The sequence below is a fragment of the Lissotriton vulgaris genome, chromosome 1_1 (genome assembly GCF_964263255.1).
Source record: "Lissotriton vulgaris chromosome 1_1, aLisVul1.2, whole genome shotgun sequence".
NCBI classification, from domain to species: Eukaryota; Metazoa; Chordata; class Amphibia; order Caudata; family Salamandridae; genus Lissotriton; species Lissotriton vulgaris.
In genome coordinates, this window is record NC_141685.1 from 141,855,253 (window position 1) to 141,874,482 (window position 19,230).

Here is a 19,230-nt window from a genome sequence, read left to right on the forward strand (position 1 = left end):
AAGGGCCGCGGCAGCGCCAGCAGGCAGGAACGATGGTTTCACAAGGATGGGCCGCGGCAGCGCCAGCAGGTCCCGACGATGGTTCACAAGGATGGGCCGCAGCAGAGCCAGCAGGTCCCGACGAAGGTGTAGGTTGCAGAGGGCCGCGGCAGCGCCAGCAGGCAGGAGCGATGGTTCACAAGGATGGGCCGCGGCAGCGCCAGCAGGTCCCGGCGAAGGTGTAGGCTGCAGAGGGCCGCGGCGGCGCCAGCAGGCAGGATCGGTGATTTACAAGGCAGGGCTGCGGCAGCGCCAACAGTCCGTCAAGGATGAGTTCTTCAAGGTGTCTCTCGACTCCAGGATACAACTGCCTTCCTGCTCTGGAGCTGCCCCAGTTATAGGTCTGGCCCCCTTTGATGTCCGGACCCTCGCGCTTGGAGGTCGGGAGGTCCGGGATGAGGGAGTCCAGACACCCAGCAGGGGGGTGGAGCCAGCGCCCGGGGAGGCTGGGGGCGATCGGCACCTGGCGGGGGAGAGCCATCGACACTCCTTTCTCCCATTGACCTGCCAAGTGGTCTCTTCACCTCTTGGGTGGATGGTGGTGCCTCGATGTCGGGGCCTGGCCAGGCCCTGGGTTGGGGTCGAGCTGAGGCCACGCGGCCTCGTGGTGCAGTGTCTAAGATGGCGGCTGGGCCGGGCAATGCTGTTGAAGATGGCCCGGGCCGGCCGATGTCGGGGTGTTCGGGAGCAGGCGTCCCGTTGGGGACGGGTTGCGGGTTGCTTCGGTGGGTTGTCGGGGTGGTTCTTCTGGTGACACCGGGAGAGCCGGTGTCCGGGTCTTCCTATGCGGGGAGGGAGCGGCCCGTGCACGAGGCCTGTCCAACATGCGTCCCCCCCAGCTGAAGGCAGGGAGAGTCACCCATCTTCTTGGGTACTCTCCTCGCCGAGGCGGAAAAAGCGTGACAGGCCGTCTGCGTTGGCGTGGTCTTGGCCAGGGCGATGCTCCACAGTGAAGTCCATCCCCTGCAGGGAGATGGACCATCGCAGCAGTTTTGGGTTCTTCCCCCGCATCTGCATCAGCCATTGCAGGGGTCTATGGTCTGTTTGTACCTTGAAATGGGTACCGAAGAGGTAGGGCCGGAGCTTCTTGAGGGCCCATACTACTGCGAAGGCCTCCCGCTCGATGGTGCTCCAGCGCTGCTCTCGGGCCAGAAGGCGTCTGCTGATGAAGGCCACTGGCTGGTCGACTCCCTCAGCGTTGAGTTGCGAGAGTACTGCCCCGACGCCATGATCGGAGGCGTCCGTCTGGACGATGAATTCCCGGCTGTAGTCGGGGGCTTGGAGCATGGGGGCGGTGCACATGGCGGCCTTCAACTTCTCGAAGGCCGCTTGACAGTCTGGAGTCCAGTTGACGGTTTTGGGGTTTTTCTTGGATGTGAGTTCTGTGAGGGGCCCCACAATGCTGCCATAGTCCTTTACAGACCGCCGGTAGTATCCGGTGGTGAGCCCTAGGAAGGCTCGGACCTCGGTTTGGGTGACAGGAGGTTGCCAGGACTGGATGGCAGCGATCTTGAGCTGAAGGGGGGCCACCAGACCGCTCCCCACTTGGTGTCCGAGGTAGGTCACGGACCCCTGGCCAATCTGGCATTTGCTGGCTTTGATGGTGAGGCCGGCCCGCTGGAGGGCGTGCAGGACTTCTCTGAGGTGGTGAAGGTGGTCGGCCCAGTGACGACTGTACACAGCGATATCATCCAGGTAGGCAGCGCTGAATTCTTCGAGGCCCGCCAATACCTGGTTCACGAGTCGTTGGAAAGTAGCTGGGGCGTTTTTCATGCCGAATGGCATCACGTTGAAGTGGTAGTGGCCATTCGGGGTGGAGAAGGCGGATCGCTCTTGGGCTCTGGGGGTGAGGCCGATCTGCCAGTAGCCCGCTGTTAGGTCGAAGATGCTCAGGTAGCGGGCGGCCCCCATGCGGTCAATCAGCTCATCCGCCCGGGGGATGGGGTGAGCGTCGGTTCTGGTAACAGCGTTCAGGCCCCGATAGTCTACACAGAACCGGAGCTCGGGGGCGACGCCCGGGGTGGCAGCCTTGGGACCAGTACGACTGGGCTGGCCCAGGGGCTGTCGGAGGGCTCGATCACTCCTAGCGCCAGCATTTTGGAGACTTCGTCCTGGATGCAGGTGCGCACCCGATCTGGCACTCGGTACGCCCTGCGTCGAATAGGCGGACTATCCCCAGTGTCCACGTCATGAAGGCACCAGGGGGTGACCCCTGGGGTGAGGGAGAACAGATCTGAAAATTGCAGCAGGAGAGCCCGGCAGTCTTGGTGTTGTTCCGGGGACAAGGCCTCGGAGAGTCTGACCCCGTCCACGGAGCCATCCTTTTCACGGGTCCTCAGTAGGTCCGGGAGGGGCTCGGAGTCTTCTTCTGTCCCACTGTCTGTTGCCATTAGTAGGCTGAGCTCCGAGCGTACGAAGTGGGGTTTGAGTCTGTTTGCGTGGAGGACTCGGAGCGGGTTCCGGGGGGACTCCATGTCTATTAGGTAGGTGACAGGACCCTTGCGCTCTATCACTTTGAAGGGTCCTGTCCACTTGTCTTGCAGGGCACAAGGTTCGACTGGAGACATCACCCATACTTGCTGGCCTGGTTCGAACTCGATGGAGGAGGCATGTTGATCGTACCATTTCTTCATGTCCTCCTGACTGGCCTCAAGGTTGGCTTTGGCAAGTTCCCTGAATCGCCGGGTCTGGTTGCGGAGGGTCAGGAGATACTTGTACACGTCCGGAAGGGTCTTCTGAGGGGCCATCTCCGATCCTTCCTTGACCAGGCTGAGGGGGCCCCGGACGGGGTGTCCGTACAGGAGCTCGAATGGGCTGAAGCCGAGGGATTTCTGGGGGACTTCTCGATAGGCGAAGAGGAGGCACGGGAGCAGCACGTCCAATTGGCGACGTAGGGGTTCTTCCAGGCCCATGATCATTCCCTTGAGGGTACGGTTAAACCGCTCGACCAGTCCGTTTCCTTGTGGGTGATAAGGGGTCGTGAAGCGGTAGGTGACTCCACACTGTTGCCAGAGAGACCTCATGTATTTTGAGATAAAGTTCGTGCCCCTGTCGCTGACGACCTCCCGGGGGAAGCCCACTCGAGAGAAGATCCCCATCAGGGCTCGGCCTACCACGGGTGCTGTCACAGTTCGAAGAGGAATGGCCTCGGGGTACCGGGTGGCGTGGTCCACTAGGACTAGGATGAACCGGTGCCCCTGGGCCGTTCGGGGGTCTAGGGGCCCCCCAATTTCTATTCCCACCCGTTCGAACGGGGTGGTGACGACGGGAAAGGGTTGCAAGGGTGCTTTAATCTTTCGGCCGCTCTTCCCGCTGGCCTGGCAGGTGGGGCAGGCCCGGCAGTGGATGGAGACATCATTTCGCATTTTGGGCCAGTAAAAGTGTGTTACCAGGCGGTTGTAAGTTTTGTCTTGTCCCAAGTGCCCAGCGAGAGGGACATCGTGCGCTAAGTTCAAAAGGAAGTTTCGGAAGCGGAGGGGCACCACCAGCACCCGACTGGCCCCCAGCTCCGCAATTCTTTGCTCGCTGTAGAGCAGGTCATTGTCCCAATAAATCCAGTGTGCCCCCGCGGTGTCTCCTGTGCTCTGGGCGAGGGCTTGCTGCCTGAGTCCCTCGAGGGAGGGACAGGTCTTCTGTTCTTGTCGGAATTGTTCTTGGGTGGGACCACCTTCCTGTCGCCACTGAGCCAGTTCTGGAAGGTCCTGGAGTTGCACGGGCTCTTCTCTGTTTGGTTCTGGGAGATTGGCACTTAGGGAGTCTCCCTCCGGGACGATCGGGGGAGGAGGCTCTGGCCATTCGGGTTCTTCGGGACTGGAGATGGCGCGGGCGGCCATGGACCGGGTCGTTATGCAGGCCCATTCAGGGAGGCCCAACATCCCCAGGTGCTCTCTTCTTTCGACGGCTGCCCAGGGAGAACTTTCGAGGTCGTTCCCCAGGAGGCAGTCCACTGGGGCATCATCGCAGACAGTCACCTTCAGCATTCCGGACACTCCTCCCCACTCGAAGGGGACGCAGGCCATCCAACACAGGCTTTCTGAGTTGTCGGCTGATCGGACGGGGCAAAGGACGTTTGGCAGGATCTGCTCCGGGGTTACCAGATGACAGCGGACCGCCGTCACACTGGCCCCGGTGTGGCGTAGGGCTTCGGCCTTGCGCCCATTTATGTTTACCCACTGGCTGTATTTTCTCATATTGGCGGGTAGGGGAGCCCGCGGAATCATGTCTCTTTCCCCTAGGCAGACCAGGGACATGGCGGCTGGTTCCCACTCGGGCTGTTCCTGTTCGTATTCTTCATAATCCTCTGGGGCTTGCTCTTCTCCCAGGGCGGCGGCAGCGACCTGAGGAGGTATAGGATTCTGGTTCTTCGGGCAATTAGGGTCGTTGGCATAGTGGCCGGTCCGCTGGCACCGGTGGCAAGTAACATTGGCTCGGAACCCCGGACGCATCAGGGGGTTTCCCCTGCCGGCCGGGGGCGGGGTGTTGCTGGCGGGAGCCGCCGGGGCGGCGTCTCGGCCCCGTCCCTGGCCTCCTCCTCCTCGGGGGCGATGGGGACCTTGGTTGGTTCTGTTCGGCTCGCTGGGCCCACTTCGGGAAACTCGAGTGCTTTCCCACCGGTCAGCTTCGGCGGCGAGCTGCCGAGGTTCAGTCAGTTTGCTGTCGAGGAGGTGCTGCCTGAGCTCGACAAAGCAATTGTTGGAGAGGTGCTCCCACACAATGAGGTTAAAGAGTTGCTCGTAGGTGGTTACCCTTGGCTGCCCTTGATCCACCCCTCGAATGCTCTGCTGAAAAAGTTCACGTACTCTACCCAAGTTGTACCCGGGATCCGTTTGAAGTCGCGGAACCGCTGGCGGTACATCTCGGGAGTGAGTCCGTATCGAGTGAGGAGGGCTGCCTTCATGTGGTCGTAGGACGTCATCTGATGGTCCGGCAGTTGCAGCAGGGCGTCGCGCCCTTCGTTGAAGAACCTCCCCCATAACCCGGCTCCCCAGTCACTTCGAGAAATCCGGTGGGAGGTCATGGCTATTTCGTAGGCCTTGAACCACTGCTGGATATCGTCATTCTTATAATATTCTCGGACGACATCCTTGGGGATGTGGACTTTAGGGTCTGCAGGGCCCGGAGTGTTCGGGCGCTCGGACACCCCGAGGTCTTTATTTTGTTTCCGAAGCTCTATTTCGGCTAGGTTGCGCTCATGTTCGTAGGCCAGTTTTTTCTCTTCTAACTCTCTCTGTTTTTGCTTCTCTTCCCGCTCCTCTCGGAGCCGCAAGTGTTCCAATGTTATCTTCTGTTCGGCCAATTTCAGTTCTCCGTCCAACCGAAGTCGTGCCAACTCTAATTCATGGAGTCTGCTTTTCTCTTGTTCTCGGATCTCCTCCGGGGAGAGACCCGATCTCCTTCCTTCTGCCGGAGTGGTGCTTGGTTCTGGCGTCTCTGTGTTTTGGTTCTGGGGTACGGTCGTACCCGTCTCCGCCCAAGATTCCAGGGCGTGTTTGAAGTCCTCTTTCGTGCTCAGTCCTGTGGTAGCAATGCCTAGTTCCATGCAAAATTGTTTCAGTTCTCTGTGGTTGTATTCTTCTAATTTCTCCATCTGGAATTTTCCTGTGGATTAGCTCTCTTTGGTTGTCATGTGGTTGAGTCGTGGGGTGAGTTACTCTCTGTATGATTACGCGTTGGTTCGGATCGCGCCGCTGGCCACCAATGTTAGACGGGGACCTGGAGGGTCGGCCGAGGACAGGGGGAGAGGCCTCCGGTGAGGGCCGTCTCCAGCGATCGTACAGACAAGTAACTTCCCCCCCACAGATGGACACCACACAAGGATGAGGTCAACACTCTTTATATACGATTCTTAAGGCAGAGGTATCAACGGTACAGTGAGGTCGGACACGAGGGTCCTCTCAATTCTAGTCTCTGAGGGGGAAAGGGTAGCGGGACAGTCTTGGTACCGGTCTGGTACGGGTGGCAAGATGGGTAGCTCACAATCCTCGAGCTCGGAAATCTGGAAGGTCGGGCCGCGGCAGCGTCAGCCGGCTAGGATGACAAGTCTCACTAGAGAAGGGCCGCGGCAGCGCCAGCAGGCAGGAACGATGGTTTCACAAGGATGGGCCGCGGCAGCGCCAGCAGGTCCCGATGATGGTTCACAAGGATGGGCCGCGGCAGCGCCAGCAGGTCCCGACGAAGGTGTAGGTTGCAGAGGTCTGCGGCAGCGCCAGCAGGCAGGAGCGATGGTTCACAAGGATGGGCCACGGCAGCGCCAGCAGGTCCCGACGAAGGTGTAGGTTGCAGAGGGCCGCGGCAGCGCCAGCAGGCAGGATCGATGATTCAGAAGGCAGGGCTGCGGCAGCGCCAGCAGTCCGTCAAGGATGAGTTCTTCAAGGTGTCTCTTGACTCCAGGATACAACTGCCTTCCTGCTCTGGAGCTGCCCCAGTTATAGGTCTGGCCCCCTTTGATGTCCGGACCCTCGCGCTTGGAAGTCGGGAGGTCCGGGATGAGGGAGTCCAGACACCCAGCAGGGGGGTGGAGCCCGCGCCCGGGGAGGCTGGGGGCGATCGGCACCTGGCGGGGGAGAGCCATCGACACTCCTTTCTCCCATTGACCTGCCAAGTGGTCTCTTCACCTCCTGGGTGGATGGTGGTGCCTCGATGTCGGGGCCTGGCCAGGCCCTGGGTTGGGGTCGAGCTGAGGCCACGCGGCCTCGTGGTGCAGTGTCTAAGATGGCGGCTGGGCCGGGCAATGCTGTTGAAGATGGCCCGGGCCGGCCGATGTCGGGGTGTTCGGGAGCAGGCGTCCCGTTGGGGACGGGTTGCGGGTTGCTTCAGTGGGTTGTCGGGGTGGTTCTTCTGGTGACACCGGGAGAGCCGGTGTCTGGGTCTTCCTATGCGGGGAGGGAACGGCCCGTGCACGAGGCCTGTCCAACAGATGGCATTATGAGGTATAAGAATACCGACTCTCATACCTCTATTGGGCTTCACAGATCCCTGTACTAAGGATTTCAAAGGAGACATTACATCGGATTGAATCGCGTTGGAGCGTCGCAACAATTGGAACCCCAATGTGGGTTGGAATTACCACCACATTTCAAGATGGTGTTGAATCTGGAACATGAAGTGTTTGTTTGATTACATTAGATTACTCATAGTGGGGGGCGTGGCTTGGGCGCCGATGGCGATGGTCGCCTGAGAGCTCGGCTCCGGGACTGAGCCCGGGATTATCCTGTAAATCGGAGGCCGTGGGGCACCCTAACCCCCGCAAACTGTTGATCGGCCCGACAGGGACCTGCCGGGGCACCTGGCGCAGCCCGAACGTGTGGTGAGCCGACGGAAAATCGAAGTCTGTGGATCCGCGGAGTGCGACCCAACATGGCGCCCGGACTTCATTGTCCCCTTGGACGGAACCATTAGGCTGGAGGAACATCACTAGCTACGGCGCACCCTCCACCTTTTCGTCTCCCCGTGATAGGAGGGTCTGGGTATCGAACTGATTGGACTCTGGTAACGGGGATCGCGCCTAGATGGTCGGATGCCCCCACTATAGTGGATCTCGGCACGCGGCCGCCTGGAGGCCCTGGCCGGGGCGCCCACTCCCTAAACCGCACTTGGCTGCATCTCCCCGACCGACCCACTCCCATGGGAGGCACAGCCCCTTGGCGCCACAAAGTACCCAGTGGAGCTGGTGACCCTCACTCCGGGTCCTCATCAGCCAAAAGGGCCTGCCCGACCTGGCGCCGATTGTCTACGCCTCCTCCTCGGTGCCCTCAGACGACGTGGTGGTGGCGCGAGCCAAAGCTGAGAAGGTCCAACAAGCCCTGGAGACGGGGATCACCGACCCTCGACCCGGAGACCAACAACCGGGAGAGACATAGCGGACGCCCGCACTCGGTGGTGCCTGTCCCTGGATCCACACTGTGTGGCTCCGGCGACATGGGGAAACCAAGGGGAGCCAAGGGGACTACCCCAGCCGCCTCAGACTCGGAGGCCCCGGACAAAGAGGAACGTGGAGACCCGGAAAGTTCTGGTGGCGCACCAATGCAGCAACAATTTGACCGCGTCTTGGAGGCGATTGCGACCACACGCTCGGCCCTCCAGCAGGACATTGCCCAGGTGGCGACGAGCCTGGGCCTCCTTAGAGCGGATCACGGCAAGCTTTCGGATAGGGTCAAGGAAGTGGAGGGCTCGGTGAAAACCTTGGAGCCGGCGCAGCGAACCTTGGCCGCGACTATGAAGGATGCCCTGTCCCGGATTTCTGCCCTGGAGCAGCGAGCGGAAGATGCGGAAGGCCGTAACAGGCGAAACAACATTCGTGTGGTGGGTCTGCCGGAGAAGATTGAGGATGGCGACATGGTGGCATACTTGGAAGCCTGGCTCCGAGACACGGTGGCCCCGGAGGGTTTATCCTCCTTCTACACCCTGGAGCGAGCTCATAGAGTCCCAGCGAGGCCGCCACAACAGGGACGTGCCCCGCGACCGGTGGTGGCACGGTTATTGCACTTTCGGGACAGAGACCTCATCCTCAATGCCGCCAGACATAATGGCCCATTCAAAGTGGCGAACAGCCAGGTGAACATCTTCCCGGATTACACCTATGAAACCCAACGCAGGCGGTTTTCATTCTTGGCGGTCAAGCGCGAGCTCCGGAGCGAGGGCATCCAATACTCGCTCCTATTTCCTGCAAGGCTCCGCATAATTGTCGATGACAAGACTCAATTCTTTGATACCCCGGAGGATGTCTGTAACTGGCTTGAACTCTATAGAGCCGGAAAAGATGGCTTTAGCTCCTCATCTCAGCTAGCGGCAGAGCCGGAGCAGAGACGGCGGTCCAAGAGGATTCGGAGCCGCCGTGGCCGATCTGCGCTGTCTGGCTCACGAGACGGTACCATTGAAGAGGAAGTGGACCCTGGTGACGAGGGGGTACCGACGGATTCCGAGGAATCGGTGACTGATAGCGTCCACACGCCGGTGATCACACCGAAATCGGTTGAGGATCTTCTGGATGGACAGGGTTGACGGGGTGAGCTACATCCATTTGGGTGGGGGCCCGAAACGGGGGTGGCGGGAGCCGACGATTTATGATGACTCCCCGGGAAGGGGGGGTGGGGTGCCTTGCTCTTGCCCCGAGGGTTCCTAGTACTGTTTTGGGCTTGCTTTAGTCCTGGTAGCCAGGGCATCGAGGGCCCACTGCCAACGCCCAGCCCGCACCTGGCCCTTAAGGCCTTCCTACGGTGGCGACCGCAGGATTAGTCGGGGACAGGGTTTTTTTTGAGGGTATGGTTTGGATGGGAACTAGATGGTGCTATTTGGGTCCTGTTCTGGGGAGGGTGGGTGGGGGTTTGGGTCGAACGGGGGTTGTTGAGTTTTGGTTGGGGAAAATGGCCGCCATCAGTGCTGGGTTGATTGTTGCTCTTTCTTTGTTGGGACCCGGATGGGGAGACTTTGCACGGACAATATGGGACAATGGCTGATGTTGCAAATGTGAAATGCATTACTTGGAACGTGCGGGGGCTCCACACCATGTCTAGGCGTCACAAAGTCCACGCTTATTTAGTGCGTAGAGGGGTACAAATGGCGCTGCTGCAGGAGACCCATCTGAACAAGGCGGAAGGGGCGGCGCTACAGCGTAGGTGGAGGGGGCAGGTCTTTTGCACTTCGTACTCTGCGTATGCCAGGGGGGCGCTAATCTGGATTAGAGCTGGGGTTCCCTTCCAGGTCACGAAGGCGGTGGTGGATCCAGAGGGGCGCTATGTGGCCATTTCGGGCACTCTGGGAGGGAGGGACCTAAACGTTTGCTGTGTGTACGCACCCAATATAGACCAGATTGCCTTCCTTTCCAGGTTATCGGGCTCGTTGGCCCACTTCTTCTCCGGGCCCCTCCTGCTCGGTGGGGATTTCAATTCAGTAGTGGATGTGGAAACTGACTGCTCGCATCCGCCCCTCCCTGACTCTCCGGTTCGCCGTGTGGCTAAAGGTCGTAGGGACTGGCAGACACACTGGGGTCTGACGGATATTTGGAGGGCGCAACACCCCGACACTAGAGACTATTCCTACTTCTCGGGTCTACATGAGTTACACGTTAGACTGGACGGTTTTCTTGGCTCGACTGAACTGGTTTCAGCGGCGGTCCGGTCTGAATATTTGACCAGGACCATCTCAGATCATAACCCCCTCCTGCTGGACCTTCGTTGGTTTCCTGGGGTGCCCGCGGTGCCCACCTGGAAGTTAATTCCCGAGATCCTTGAGGACAGCGTTTTCAAAGCGGACCTAGGAGATAAGATCTCGGAATACTTTGCGTCCAACGGGGGCACCGCGAGCTCGAGAGCGCTAGAATGGGACGCTTTCAAGGTGGTGGTGAGGGGATACTGTATTTCCAAGAAGGTCGGCATGAGGCGAATTATCCTTGCCGACTTAGATACAACTGATCGGAAACTCCGTGAGTTGGAACTCCGCCGCCCCGGGCGCCCTGAATTACAGGAACGCACGGCAGAGGCGAAGGAGGCGGTGGCGGCGGAGGTCGAACGGCTGCGCTGTTTCGACTACAAGGCCTATACGGTTAGGTCCCTCGCAGAGGGGGATAGGTCGAGCGCGTTGCTGGCATGGCTAGCCAACCCTACGCGCCAGGCCTCACTGACGACGTTCATGCGCATGGCGGACGGGACCGTGGTACACACTCAGCCTGAGATTCTGAGCTGCTACCTGCACTACTACGAAAGTTTGTACCGCAGTCGTTCTGACAGAGACCCTGACCTGCTCGATAATTATCTGCGACCCCTGGAGCTCCAAACAGTGGAGCCGGACGTAGCGAAAGCCCTGGGGTCCGACATAGAACTGGGAGAGATCCGCAGCGCCATTAAAAAGATGGCGAGGAATAAGACCCCGGGCCTGGACGGCCTTCCTGTGGAATTTTATGCAGCTTATGCTGATCTCCTAGCCCCAAGGTTATTAATAGTATATAGAGAGGCGAAGAGGCTTGGTCGGCTCCCAGGCTCGATGTGCGAGGCCTTAGTGGTTCCCCTCCTCAAGCCGGGAAGGGACTCGTCCGATCCGGGGTCTTACCGTCCCTTATCAATGCTGACAGTTGACTATAAAATACTGAGCAGCATCTTGGCTTCGAGGCTGCTGGGCCACATGAGCTCCCTGGTACATGAAGACCAAGCTGGATTCATCCCCAGGCGAAACACGACCATGAACATCCGCAGGTTGTTCCGCTTGCTGGGAGAACCGCTCGTGGATGCCCCGTGCCCGGTAGTCCTATCGGTAGACTTAGAGAAGGCTTTTGACAGCCTGGAATGGGACTACTTGAGCACTGTGTTACGGAGGTTCGGCCTCGGCGAGGGTTTCGTCAGGTGGACCACGGTCCTGTATGCCTCTGCATCGGCCAGGGTTCGGGCGGGCCCGCTGATTTCCCCACAATACCCGGTGGAGAGAGGCACGAGACAGGGTTGTTCGTTATCCCCGCTTCTCTTTGCGCTGGCAGTGGAGCCACTCGCGCTGCACCTCCGATCGGGAACCCATTATAAGGGCTTGTGGACACCTTCGGGCCCACACTACATTTCGCTGTATGCCGATGACCTGCTGCTCTTCCTTGAGAACCCAGTTGCTGCCCTGCAAGGAGCTGCGTCGGCGCTCACGACGTTTGGGGAGGTCTCTGGCCTTCAGGTGAACTGGGCTAAGACCTGTCTTTTCCCGGTTCGCAAAGGCACCCCTAGCCCCGTTCTCAGTAGAGAGATTAGATGGGAACCTGACTGCTTTAAGTACCTGGGGGTGTACGTCTACCATGAGCCATCTGACCTCCTGGATGGGAACATTGCCCGCAGCACTCGAGCGCTGCGGGGCAGTATGGACTTTTGGGCTACACTACCGCTTTCGGTGGCAGGGCGAATCGCTTTGCTCAAAATGGTGGCGCTTCCCCGGTTGCTGTATTATTTCCGAGCGCTACCGATCTGGGTCCCACCGGCCACGTTTAGACTGTTACGGTCGATGATAGTCGGATTCCTCTGGGGCTCGGGCCGCCGAAGGGTGGCCCTCAGGACCCTGATGAGGCCGAAAGCCAAGGGTGGGCTTGCGGTGCCGGACTTTGAAAAGTACTACCTAGCGGCGCAGCTCCAGACCCTCACCCAGGAGATCGCCAGGGAATTCCGGGGCCCAGAGGACAGGAGAGGTACGGGGATGGCCAGGCATGTTCTCTCCTTCATAGTGCTGCGACAACGATTGGCCTTACAGGACTTGTCGCTAGAGGAGAAGACCATTCGCCTGTGTTGGAACCGGGCCCACGCCCGGGGCCAACTGCGTATACCGTATGCGCCCGAAATACCTTTGGGGATGCTGACGGCCTTGCCCCATGGCGGTGATTGGTCACGGTTAGCAAACTGGGAGGATGCAGGCTTGCAATTGGTAGGTGACCTCTACGAGGACGGGGCGCTCTTGCCCTTTCAGGGGCTCATTGACCGCTTCGAGGTTCCTCGCGGCGACTTTCTATTGCACTCGGCCCTGGTCCGAGCGATCCAGGCGCACTGGAAATGCGGGCAAGAGGAACCCCCTATATCTCCGGTGTGCCAATACGTCATGATGTCAGCGGGTACGGTGAAGGCGGTCACTTGCCTCTACGGTAGACTGATCAATGAGGGGCTGACCCCCCTCACCACTTTGAGAGCCCGTTGGGAGGAGGACATAGGTAAGGAGATCCCGGAGACGACCTGGTCCCAACTCGTGCGGCGAGCCTGGAAGGGCACACGCCACGCCCGCTTTCAATTGGTCCACTACTACGTACTCCATAGGGCATATCTGACCCCGGCGAAAATCCAACAGTATTTTGCTACGGGCTCGGCGGACTGCCCCAGATGCCCGGCGCCGGAGGCAGACCTTCTCCACATGTTGTGGTCCTGCCCGGGATTGTCCTCCTACTGGATGGAGGTGGGGAAGACCCTGGAGGTGGTGACAGGGAGATCCTTATCGGTTGATGCGGCAGTGGGACTCCTACACTGGTTTCCACATACCCCCAAAAACAAAATTACCAGTAAATTCATCGATTTGGGGCTTCTCCTTGCTAAACGAGAGGTGACCAGGAACTGGAAGGCACGGGCTGGTCCGACGGGGGGCCGATGGCACAGCGAACTATTGAAGTGGGCAGCGGGGGAAAGCACGCTGAGATACCAGCTAGCTAGGAGACAGCATAACGAGAAGGCACAGGAGGCAGCGCTAGAATGGGAGACATTAGTGCAGGCCCTCAGGGATTATTGCGCCCCCAGCGACTCCGAAAGTGAGGAAGCAGCTCGCCCCGAGTCCCGATAGACATTTGCACTTGACAGCTCTGTTACTTTCCTCATGGGTCCTCTCACAGATCCTAATGCGGTTGTTGCCGTGCACTGATGGCGGGGTTGGGTAGGGATTAATTTGGTTCATTGTGTTTTGAGGGAGGGGTTTTCTTTTGGGTTTTGTAGGCTTGTTTAGAAAAGCAGATGACGGACAGTGGATCATCCGGACCAGATTCGCCTTCCTGCTGAGCCCCCATTGGATTCCGCCGCCCAACCATAGGGTTGTGGGCTGAATGGCTGTGTAAGGGTACATACTGATGAGGGAAGGAGGGTTGTATTTCACTGATTTTGTTTGATCGATAATGCTGGTCGACTATGTAACGATTTACCAATTCCTGCAATAAAAATATATTTAAAACAAAAAAAAATTAGATTACTCATAGTGACTGAATATTTTAACTAAAGTATGGTCGCTTTTTTATGTTTTCACTCTACAGAAATTACGGATTTGAAGTATTCAGTATTGATCAGATTGGGTTTGTTGCAGTGTGTGATCACATACTGAACCTGTCACGCTGCGCCACGCTCACGATTTTAGATTGACATTGAAATCATTTATGATGACATCACTTGCAGCTTACACTGTGCATTAGATGTAATTAAGAAGACAAACACATGATGTATCGGCATCACAACTCACACAAAACAGTGCACTTTTGGTATTAAGGTTGCACTTTTAGTATCACCGAGCCGTAAATTTCGTGTTAACATATCTCTCCATCATATTCGGGTTACAGTGGTCTTCCTTTTAAGAGGTATGTCATTGTACGCAACAATTAGTCTCTTAATTTAAACCTTCAAAGCTAGTGCCTTGTAGGGAGCTAATATCTGTCATATAGATGAATATGCAACATGTACTACATGCAAATCATCATAGCACATTAAATACATAGGCACTTTGTATGTTTTACATTAATACAGCCTTGAGGAAGTCACGGGACAGACCCCCCAATAGCGACAAAACGCGTGTTGGCTTTGGCTGTTTTGACTACTAAATGACAAGAACGGTGAAATAAAACAACGAATAACCGGGTGGAATTGTTGAAATTTTTACCTGTTTGACTATGACTAATTGAACTGTTTTCGACCATAATAGGGAAACCTTTATGTAGATTTGACGTGTGCTGGGGAGTGTAATAATGTGTATATTAAGTTGAGGCTCAAGGTTTGTAGAGTTTGGTGGTTCTCTATACCTTTCAGCACCGTCCCATATAATTGCTTTAACCGAATCCGTGTGTGTAAATTTCACCCGTAAGCGCTAATAGCCTAGGGTTAATACCACATTTCGAGTGTGCAAGGGTGATTCTTCATCAGGTACAAGCAAAATCTAAGAGTATGCAAATTTTAGTGATGGGCGCACACAACTACACACACAACCACATACACAACTACACACACACAACCACACACACACAACCACACACACAACCACACACACAACCACATGACCACACACACAACAACACCCACAACTACACACACAACCACACACACAACCACACACACACACAACCACACACACACACACACAACCACACACACAACCATACACACACTACCACACACACACTACCACACACACAGCCACACACACAACCACACACACACACAACCACACACACACAACCACACACACACAACCACACACACACTACCACACACACACACAACCACACACAACCACACACACACACAACCACACACAACCACACACACACACAACCACACACACACTACCACACACACACATAACTACACACAACCACACACACACACACACACATACACACACAACCACACACACAACCACACATCCACACCCACACCCACAACCACACCTGCACCCTCAACCGCTATCGGGTGTCGTGTCCACTGGTATATTCATTCATTTTATTCAGAAATTTAGAATGTACATAGACACCTTTCGGCCTCTGGGACGAAGGAATGAACTATTAAATATATTGGGGCAGATTTACAATAACTGGCGCATACTCAGGGATGCGCCAGTTATTGTGCGCCATGCCGCCGCCACCATGGATGCTCTGCATTTACAATGCAGCACACCATGGGATAAAAACGGCACAGATGCATGATGCATCTGTGCCGTAAAGGGGGCGCATTGCTGGAGTTGCGTCGCAAGCGTGACGCAGCACCAGCAGGGCTCGGGGTGCCTATCTGTAACATGCTGCGTCAATCCTTAGGCCTGCTTCAAGCAGGCGCAGGGTTTTGAAGCAGCATGGGCCCAAAAGTGACCGACATCTCCCAGATGCGTCACGTTGGAAAAACCCCACACCATGGCCCTCTTTTGCGCCACCGCTGCGTCACAAAAGTGTTGCAACAGCGACGTAAAAGAGGCGCAAGGGGCTTGTGAATCTGCCCAGGGTGCAGAATGCTGCCCTGAAAAGGAGGCATGTTTCATGAGGGGGCCTCGTGCTGAGCTCCCTTCTGACGGACTCGAAGCATGAAATGCAAGGGCTGGCCGCAAGTTAAAGGACCCACCTGGTATTGGTTTCAGCTGCATGAATGGTTTCTTTTTGTATCTGCTCTGTTCTGAATTGCCAGGGGCTTGGTGTCGTGCAGTTTCAACGCCGTCAAGGAGGATCCCCGAAATAAACCATTCACCCAAAAGAAAGGCTAGGTGGAGAAACATCTTAAAATATCCAGCCAGCCTTGGTCTTTCCAGACACTTCGTGATAAAGAGCAAAGTAAACGTCTCTGAAATGTGAATCTTTAAGGGCCTTTGCCCAGTCAGTGACTGCAGGGGATTTTCCAAGGATGGGGTGTATCCCGAACTCTTTCCCCTTGTCACATAAAAATATTTGTGCGTGGCTTAAACATGAGGCACAATGCAATGAAACCGATATATTCTTGCGGCATACCCCTGAGGGCCGGATGTGACGTCACGGTCAGAGCTGCCGACTTTGGAACTGGGTAACCAGGTACAAGTCCCTGCATCGGCTTAACATCATTTGGTCTGGGCAAATTAATTAATTTCATTTCACCTAGGCCTAAAAAGTGATCTGGCCTGGAGTAATTTAGGTGTTTTTTATATAAAGCGCTACAAAGCCCTTGGGACGAGTTTGCGCTATATAAAAGCGCATACAAGGCACTGTTAGTGAAACATGTAGTACACCTGGTGAGGCCTGTGTAGTCAGCCTGTTTGGCTCGAGCTAACAGCTCACTGGAAAATCAACAAGCATTTGCTTAGCCAATTTGTGGTGGTGGGCCTCAGCAAGGCCTACCAGTGCGAGGGGTTCGCCCTTCTCTGCACAAGTCCTCAGACCAATAGAATAGAAGTTGGCACGGAAACTGAAATATAAAACAAAGTACTTCATTAACCTCAAGAGGTGGAACTACATTCACACAACACCCTTCGGCAGTGTAGGAAGTAGCACACTGAACAGAAGGAACATGGACCTTTTATACCCACACAGGGGCTCAAAAGAAGGCGGTACAAGTTCAAAAGAAGGTTTTATGTACATAAAAGGTCATACAGAAAATGCACAGTCAACAAGAAGGAGGAGCCAACAGTTGCTAATTCTAGTAAACACAACCTGACAGTTACATGCTAAGAACGGCTGCAGGGCAGCTGCAAGATAAACTGAGCATGTGCAGAGTAGAAGAAGCTAAACATAGCTTGTTCACAGGCAGAATACAAGAGCAAACAACATTAAGAAAGGACAGAGCACGTGGCTGTCAAGATGGCTGCCGAAAACAAGATGGCTTCACCAAGATGCTAACCCCGAACACTGCCAAATTACAACAGATTGGTTTCGCCTTTGGGACCTTATAAGTGTTTGGTTATCCAGCACAATATCCTTGGTGCAACAACATCAACTGTTATATGGCTAAACACTCCTGCACGCTCCTGCACCCTCTTCTGAGCCCGTTTTCTGGCAAAATAAAAAAAAGGCGTTAATAAAAAAAAGGGTGGGAGCAAAATAGCCATTAGCAAGAGTGACCTCAACCACTCAGTAGCCAGCAACATCAGTACCACGAGTGCTACACATGCACCATAGCACTAACCAGCTAACCAAGTAATTTAGCATCCATTAAGGGTGAAGGAAAGGCAAGAACAAAGTAAGGACAAAAAAGGACAACAACCCCCAAACTCCGGCCCCAGCCAGTCCAGTCCAGTTCAACCTAAGCCAGCTCAGACCGGCCCTTATAATAGAGCCTAGCAGAACACGCCAGGGCTTCAGTTCCATCAGGGTACCAGCAGGGGACCGGCTAGTGCTCATAACCCACCAGAGTTGGCGAAATCTAGTCTGGCATGAGGTCAGGCAGAATGAGAGGTGGAGGAAAAAAAATCAAGCCAAGTCCAAAAAGGAAAAGGACGGCCCTATGGGCATGGATCAGCCAAATACATCACCTGGAGCAAAGCCAGAGGCATTGAACCCCTCAGAGCCTGTGACATTAAAAAAGAAGAGCTGCTCGGGCAGGAACTTTTCACCAAAATAACTGCAACAGTCACTACAATTGCCTCAAAAAATGTCTCGGAGATCACCCTATATGCAGACCACGAAGGAACCAGAAAGGCATGCCGTCAGTATCGACTACGCACAATTCAGGCCTTAAGGGCAGCAATCGGGCACTGATCACAGACTTCTTAAAAGTATGCCGCAAAATCTCCACCGACAACAACCAGGATTGCATGGACCCATGGATCCGAAAGACATCATACCAAGCAACAATACCACAAACTTTCAAAGCAAACACAAGGACATCCGCCACGACAGGAGCAACAACAAAAGTAAATGACTCAGGGCATGGGATCAGACGCTCATCATGCCACAAAGAGAGAAGCCCTGGGCCTGCAAATAACAACTCCGGAGCCATTAACATTCAAAGTCCCTGACCCACCAGAAGTCTGGCAAAGGCATAATCAGCAAATCATTGAAGCATTAGTTCACACCAAGCCCGCCTGAGGCTGGGAAATTTTGACGAGTCAAACGTCCCCTTCAGATACGCAGCAACAGCAAATACTAAGCGAAACAAGCATTTGCAATGCAATAGGTCTAACATTGGTGAAAGTTAGCGCTATTGGCGTTGTAAATAGCAATGTCCCTTGTACAGTAGCCGCGGATGCCCCCGGAAGTGTAACTGAAGCATGTTTCACACCACAAGTGTGAAAAAACTGTACATTTGACTAACCGAGACTGTCAACAGTTTAGAAACCTGTGTTTAATTTTACTAGATACAAAACACGCTCCTCGCTGTGTTGACCTAAGCCTAAAGTAACAATTTCTCAATAAACAAAAAAATAAAGGTGTGCTTGAAATTCTAAGTAAAAGCAATTGTGACTCCACACAACAAAAGAAAAGAATAAACAACAGGATAAGAATTCGCAGCTGCACTGCCAGCGCAGACACGTAAACGCAGTAGCAATACTAGTATGATTTTTAAATCACCTAAAACATTTTATTACCACAAAGGGAAACAAGCACTATTTCAAAACTTCGTCAGGTTTACAGTAATCTTGGAAAGTTAGATGGCTTGTCACGCTACACTGTTAAAATAAATACATAGGTAACTCGTTAAATAGGATGTTTTTACCTCTTTGAGGTATACACTGAAAGCAACAAATGTGAGCTGTTGTGACGCAGGTGGCGTGAGATACACCTGAGCACAACACCTATGGGGCTCATGGGGCTTTAGCCCCCCCCCCCCCCACCCCCCCCCCCCGCCCGCACCTCATTGCAGCCGGCCCGCACCTGAGTACTTAACAGGTCTTTAAAAGACTATTAGTTGTAAATGAGGCGTTTGTAGTGTGTTCACCCCTCCCTACAGCCACTTTGTCCGTGGTTGGAAAAATTAACCCCCCCCCCCGAAATATTTTCCAGTCCCCCCGAAATGTGGCTCTAGTTGCCCGCCTAATTGTAGTGCCTTG